This window comes from Mus pahari, chromosome 19, assembly GCF_900095145.1.
Source record: "Mus pahari chromosome 19, PAHARI_EIJ_v1.1, whole genome shotgun sequence".
NCBI lineage: Eukaryota > Metazoa > Chordata > Mammalia > Rodentia > Muridae > Mus > Mus pahari.
Window position 1 is genome coordinate 3,373,844 of NC_034608.1, and position 7,730 is coordinate 3,381,573.

Sequence of the window (7,730 nt, forward strand, 5' to 3'; positions counted from 1 at the left end):
TGCTGAGAACTGAACCCCGGCCCTCTGCAGGTGCTTTTAACTATTGACCTATCTCTCCAGACACTATTTTTGCCTTTGTAGAAAAGCAAACGTATTTCCTGTGCCTGCCACTGCCTTAGTTTTTGATTGTGTGCTTTGGTTTCTTCAGATCTAAACTCTACATCACGACTGCACAGATGCTCACTGGGTAAGACAGGAGAAACGGGTTATTTCAAAGGTGTCAACAAGCATTGGCATGTAATCTCCTTTTTGTCAACTTCCCACTGCCATGCCAAATACCTAAGACAACCAGGTCAGAGTGAGGAAAGGTTATGTTCTCCTTTTCCCACATTGGGTGAGGAAGCATATCACAGAACACAGGAAGATATTTACTCTATTACAATAGGTACACTCGAGGTGTTCACACACTGAGGTATAGGGGACTCACTTCTTTCATTAGAAAGGGCCAGGCGTCATTTTTTTTTTATGGTGTATAGAGAACAAGAGATGAGATAATCACTTATAAGCATGGTTTATTTGGGGCATCACATACAGGACACAGAAGCAGATAATGCTCTTGTGCTCAGCTTAGAGAGGAAGAAGTGTGTTGGGTCGTTCAGAGGGCAGTTCACAATGAATTGTGTGTATGTGTGTGTCTGTAAGTGAATGCACCTGCACATGCAGGTAGACGAGGAGGCCGAAAGAGGTCATTGGATCTCCTGGAGCTGGAGTTCCGGGCATCTGTGGGATATCTGATGTGGTGCTGGACCAGGTCTTCTGCAAGACTAGTATGCCTTAACTACGAAGCCGTCTCTCCAGACCCATTATTCTCTTAAAAGTGCTATTACATATGTATTTATAATTAGCTAACTAATTAATTAACTACTTAATTTGTATGCGGGGTTATGTATGTGGAGTTCAGGGGACTAGTTATGGAAGTTGTTTCTTTATACTACACAAGTCCTGAAGACCGTACTGTATCATCAGGCTCAGCTGCTGGTGTCTTTACCCACTGAGCCAAGTCACGTCACTGGTCCCTTACACTTGTAATACAAACAGAAACCTGTGGAGGTTTAAAAAGGACTTCAGTTTAGAAATTTAATTTGAATGCTAGATCCAAAAAAAGGCTATGGACTGTGTGTGTGTGTGTGTGTGTGTGTGTGTGTGTGTGTGTATGATTTTCGGGTTCTGGGAAAGTTTCTAAACACACTAACCTGTCTTTTGGCTTCTGTAGAGAGGTGTGACATGAAGACAGAAGGGTGGGCAGAATTCTTTAGGGCATTATGGGTCAGTGAGGGGAGTGTAGATTTCTCGTATGTAAATAGAGGCTGACACAATCAGGTAGGACAGAAAGAGAAAAGGAAGAAGAGGGAACTTAGGCAAGGTTCACAGTCTCTTGGGGCAAGCAGGGGCTCCAGACTCTCTGCCTCCCTCTGCCTTGGACACAGAGGCACATAAAGGGCACAGTTCTCCAAAAGGGGGGTCTTCAGAGCCCTCATTGTCTATCTAGAGCCAAAGACTGAAATCTTTGGTTTCTGAAATTCCAGTGAGCCCCTCCTGGAGCTCCTGGAGCAAGGGAGTAGCCTCGTCACAACTCAGTCCAGACAGACAAGGAAGCAGAAGGTGAGGGGCAAGGGGCCACGCTGAAGGGAAGAGTGAACACGGAGCTCAGTTTGACTAACAGATGATGTAATGATCACTGGGAGCAGAATATCATTGTTTTTCATTCTTTGACGGTGATGCTGATGGAGGTGGTAATCATGATAATGGAGACTAAGACTGTAGCAGTATGGTGATGCAGCTGTTGCTGCTGATGCTGGTGGTGATGATGAAGATAAAGATTATAGTAGCATGGTGATGATGGCAGTGAAGATTACAGTGGTATGGTGATGATATGGTGATGGTGGAGGTGATGACTAAAATTATAATCTGATGATGGTGATGGTGATGATGATGATGATGATAGTGATGATGATAGTGATGATGACAGTGATGAGATAATGGTGGCAGTAATAAACATGATACCGATGACCATGTTTATGATGGCAGAGATTATGGTGGTCATCCTGAGAAATCTAATAAAAACACAAAACTGGAAGTCATAATATATACACAAAGGACCTGGAAAGGTAAAAATAAGTAAATAAACCTGACAAAACATTATGAAACAAAGAACTTCCAAAGATGTCACTGAGTTTGTTTTGTGTTGGCTCGCCCTTAAGAGGGGTTTATAGTAATTCTTTTAATGAAACATAGATTTAAAATTTATATTTATATACATGTGTATGTGTTTGAGGGATATACATATGTGTGTATGTATATGGTGTGTGTGGTATGTGTGTATGTACTGTATGTGTGTGTGTGTATTGTATGTGCATGTGTGTGGTGTGTGTGTACTGTATGTGTGTGTATGGTATATGTATGTGTGTGGTGTGTATGTATATGGTGTGCGTGTGTGTGTATGGTATGTATGTGTGTGTATGGTATGTGTGTGTGTATGTGGGAAGATTTGTGTGTGTGGTGTATGTATATGTGTATGGTATTTGTGTTTGGTGTGTGTGTATATGGTATGTGTATGTATATGTGTATGGCATGTGTTTTTGGTATGTGTGTGTATGGTATGTGCATATATGGTATATGTATGTGTGTGGCATGTGTTTGTGAGTGTGGGCATGTGTGTGTGGTTGTATGTATATGGTGTGTATGTGTATGGTATGTGTGTGTGGGCATGTGTGTGTGGTGTGTGTATGGTATGTTTGTGTGTGTGTGGGTGTATGTGTGTGTATGGAGGCAGTTAGAGGACAACCTCTAGGTTACCTCCCTTTGTCATACAGATTCCAGAGATCAAAATCAAATTATCATGCATGTGCAGCAAGTACAGATACCCAGAGTTACTTCCCCAGGCTTCTGACACCCTTTAAAGATCACCGTGGCTGTGTTGGATTTTTGAACACGGAGCTACCCAAATGATTAGTACTGTTTTATGCAGTCCTCTGAGTGAGGGAAATCCTTTTATCACAGCTTAATGGGTAAGCACGGAGGCTCAGAGGGAAGCTGCTCGGCCTTGCTCACATGGAGCAGGATTTTCCCATTTCTCCAAGGTACCCACTATTAATTGGATTCTCTCCTCCTTACAGCACTACTTTCTTGTATTTTTAATTTACTAGGTGAGCCCTTCCCACCTGCTGATGTTTTTCTTTTCAAGCTGTAGATCATGGCCTATTAATAAATCCTATACAGCTTCCATTCTACCTACAAGTAAGTAGAGCCACTCTGCATTGGTGAAGGGTGGCGTCATCCTGTTCACTTTAGTCTTTACTCACTGGGCATATTTTATTTCTTATTTTTGGTCTGGAGCTGTCTTCAAAATCTTAACTCCTTACATAAAGGAATTGCAGGGGGCTGGAGAGATGGCTCAGAGGTCCTGAGCTCATTTCCCAGCAATCACATGGTAGCTCACAACCATCTGTAATGAGCCCTGATGATCTCTCCTGGCATGCAGGTGTACATGCAGATAGAGCACTAATACATAAAATAAATAAATGTTTGAAATAAAAGAAAAGGAATGCTTTTCTTTTTGATGAATCCTTTTTTTCAGATTTAATTTGTTCTTTGGCACTTACACACACACACACACACATGCACTCGCGCACACATTCACACACACACACACACACACACACACTTTTCATATATAGTTTTGATTACTGTCCTCTTACCCTCTCCAGTTTCCATGTCCCACCCTCCCACAAATTCATTTCCTCCATTTACATCTTTTTGTTTTATTTGGTTTTGCAGCCCACTAAGTTCAACCAAGGCTGTCTGTGTGACAAAGGGTTTGAAGTGAGGAGGAAATGTCAGGGACCCTAGATGTCAAGGTTCTGGAAGCCAAGCCTAGTGAGCTGCAAGGGTAGAAAGAGACAAGGATGGAGGCTTGCCAAGACCCATCTCACAGGCATGGTGGCACATGCTTTTAATCCCAGTGTTTAGGAGGCAGAGGCAGGAGGCTCTCCGTGAGTTCCAGGACAGCATAGTCTACATACTGAGTTCAGGGCAGTCAGGGCTACTTAAAGTGCCACCATCTCCAAAAACCAACAGTGACAACAAAATAAGGTCAAACAAACAAACAACAACACCTCATATAGCCCTTTATAAAAACTAAAACTGTGGTATAACCAACTAGGGAAAGGGGAGCTTGAAGAGAGAACTGCAAGCACAAGGACGGGCTAGGTCAGCCATTCACCCACACCCACTAGGAATTTTAAGAAGACTCTGCCCGTGGTGACGGACTGGGCTTGAGTTACCTTTGGATGAGCTTCCTCTTGGGAATGTGATGGGTGGGATTCACAAGCTACAGTTCTCACGTCATCTTCTCCTTCCTCTGGTACTTCACAGGGTTACTCCCTGGTCCTGAGGGTTGTTCAGGCTCACCCTGAACCCATGGCCACCCTCCTGGGCAGGGTGGACCGGGGCCAATTAGAGCCGCTCACACGATCTGGAGTTCAAGCTGCTTGGTTTTCGCACAAGTACCCTAGTTGTGCCCAAGTTCAAAGCACTCTTCTTAGTCCCGTGCTGATCATGTTGCTGGGCAACATGCTCATCGTCTTGCTCATCAACCTGGACCCAGGTTTGAGCATGTCCGTGTACTTCTTCCTGCGTCAGCTGGCTCTGGTGTAGATCTGCTCTTCCCATGTGGAGAATGTGGAGATCTCTGCCTGCTGTTGACCCAGCTGGGTCCTGGATGTGGGATTTCTTGAAAATCGAGAGGGAGGGAGAGAGAGAGAGAGAGAGAGAGAGAGAGAGAGAGAGAGAGAGAGAGAGAGANGAGAGAGAGAGAGAGAGAGAGAGAGAGAGAGAGAGAGAGAGAGAGAGAGAGAGAGAGATTTTCTCTCCCTCCTGTGTGCACATAGTGAACACGTGGGAGTATATCGAGGGAGTCAGTTTTCTCTTTCCATTATATGGGTCTTTGGGTTTCAAACTAAAGTAGGCTTGGCAGCAACTACCTTTCTCCACCGAGCTATCTCATTTTCCTTAAATTCCCTTTATATTAGTGTATATTAATGAAAAAGATAACAGGTTTCATGGTGACACACACACAATTATATTCACACCCCATTATCCTCTCTTGTAACTCCTTCTTCTGCTGTAGGTCCCCTTCCTCCTTCCCAAATAGTTCTCTTTCTACTCCAACAACTTAAAAAAAAAATCCCATGGTATTCGTCTTTCTAATTCTGACTTACTTATCTTAACCTTCAGTTCTACCAGCTTTCCTGAAAAAAAAAAGACACAATTTTGTATTTTTTTAAAAAAATATTTATTATTATTTATTTATTATTTTTACTATTTTTAGCTAGATGTAGGTGTGTCTGCATGTGGGTGTGTGCACATGAGTGAGAGAACCACCAAGGTCAGATGCATTGTTGGCTCCTTAAGCTGGAGTTATAGACAATTGTGAGATGCCTGGTGTGGGTGCTGGAAACTGAACGCAGGTCCTCTGGCAGAGCCGCAATGCTACCTTGTTAAACTTCTTTATACATGTTCATGTTTACATTTATAAACCTGTTGAAAAACCCTGGCTAACGGAGCTTCTTACTGTAGTGGTTAGTGGTTAGTGGTTAGTGGTTAGTGGTTAGTGGTTAGTGGTTAGTGGTTAGTGGTTAGTCAAGAAACTCGTTCTCGTTGGAGTTGCCGAGAATAAGTGACTGCTCAACTGTGGGTGCTGAAGGAGGGAGGGGAAGGAGTGTTGTGAAACGCTGGCTTCTAGACATGACACACCTGTTGCCCACATGAACCCACAGAAGCTGTGATTACCCTCACAAGATGAAGCAAGCAGAGCATTCCAGCATGAGGAGGGAGGGGCTCACGAAGCTCCACCCACTAGCTGAGAAGCTAGGCTGCTGGGAGAGGGAGAGTCCTTCTCCGCCCCCCCCCCCCATCCTGTGGCCACTGGAAGGTTGTCGCTCATGAGCATGTGGGCAGCACTAGATTTAGTGGATTATATATAAATATAGGAGAACATAAAGTTGGAAAAGAGGTGTTATTGGGATCCCAGGGGGAGCTGGAGATGGGGAATGAGTCGTGGCTGTGATTAAGACACATGGTATACATGCGTGAACATCTCAAAGAATAAATAAAAATTAAAACAACAAATCCCATCTGCACTGAACATGTATAGACTTGTTTTTCTTATATTTTGCAAACGATACATCATAAGCAATATTATGTAGCCTTTACATTATTTTAGATATACAAGTGATTGGGAGACTATACATAGGCTATCTGCTAATACTGCCTCAACTGGCGGCAGATTTCTAGAAGGTTGTGGAACTTTTAGGAGGTAGGGCCTGGCTGGAGGAAGTGGATCAGTTGGAGCGGGCCTAGAGGTTTAAAGGTCACATTCCACTTCCTGTCTTCTGTTTCTGGACGGCGTATGCAATCGGGACTGTGAATGTGATTGCCACCTCATGCGCTGGTGCCACACCTTCAGCACCGTGATGGACACTGTGCCTACTTCAGCTGCCCGTTGATTTGTCAACTCACAGCAACACGAACATTAATGAAATCACCCTGTAAGAACTTCACTCCCTCACATCTTGCACATAGACCATCCCAATCTCCTTTGAATGAGGTTATGTCTCAGACTTTCACAGCATCGTGTCCCCTGCCCATCACTTGAAAAACACCAGATGTTGCTACATTTTTAGAAGAAAGCGCAGCCCCAGGCTGGCCTCAAACTCACCTACCTCACTCTCCCAAACACTGGGATCACAGGCATGCACGTCATCGCGCGAGGCCACAATTGTAGTGTCAGTTGCTCTCGGTGACAACTTGGCTTGTGTCTTACACCTTAATAAATTTAAATTGTTATTGCATAACCTACTGTTTTACCCTTACCACCCAGTTCCATGCCTAGGATTTATAATCATTTTAATGAATGCTTGCCAAGAAGATGAATGGCAAATGAGTATCTGTACTAGTTTATGTTCCTGTTGCCATGATGAAACACGGACCAAATGCAACTTGGAAAACAAAACGGCTTATTTGGCAGGCCACAGTCTATCAGTGAAGGTAGACAGTGCAGGAGCTCAAGGCAGGAACCTAGAGGCAGAGCAGTGTACTGGCTTGTGGTAGTTTGAATATGTTTGGCCCAGAGAGTGACACTATTTGGAAGTGTAGCTTTGTTGGAAGAAGTGTGGGCTATAAGATCCTCCTCCTAACCACATGGGAGCCAGTGTTCTCCTAGCAGTCTTCAGATGAAGACATAGAATTCCTAGTTCCTCCTGTACCATGCCTGCCTGGAAGCTGCCATGCTCCCACCTTGATAACTGACTGAATCTCTGAACCTGTAAGCCTGCCCCAATTAAATGTCCTTATAAGAGTTGCCTTGGTCATGGTGTCTGTTCACCGCAGTAAAACCCTAACTAAGACATGGCTCCTGCTCCTCTCTTTCTTACACTGCTTGGGCACACCTGCCTAGGGATGATGCCACCTACAGTGGGCTGGACAGCCATCAATCATCAGTCAAGACAATTTTACAGTCATAATCATAGACCAGCCTGATCTAGACAATTCCTTAACATGCTCTCTCTTCCCAGGTGACTCTAGGTCGTGTGAGCATGAGACTGAATCAAAGAAATCTGTCCTTTTAAGACAAACTTCAGATAAATGAACTAACCACAGAGTGAGGGGTTTGAGGGAGACTTGGGTTAAAATCTTGGCCACAAGGCTAACATTATGGTGTTGTATGCTTC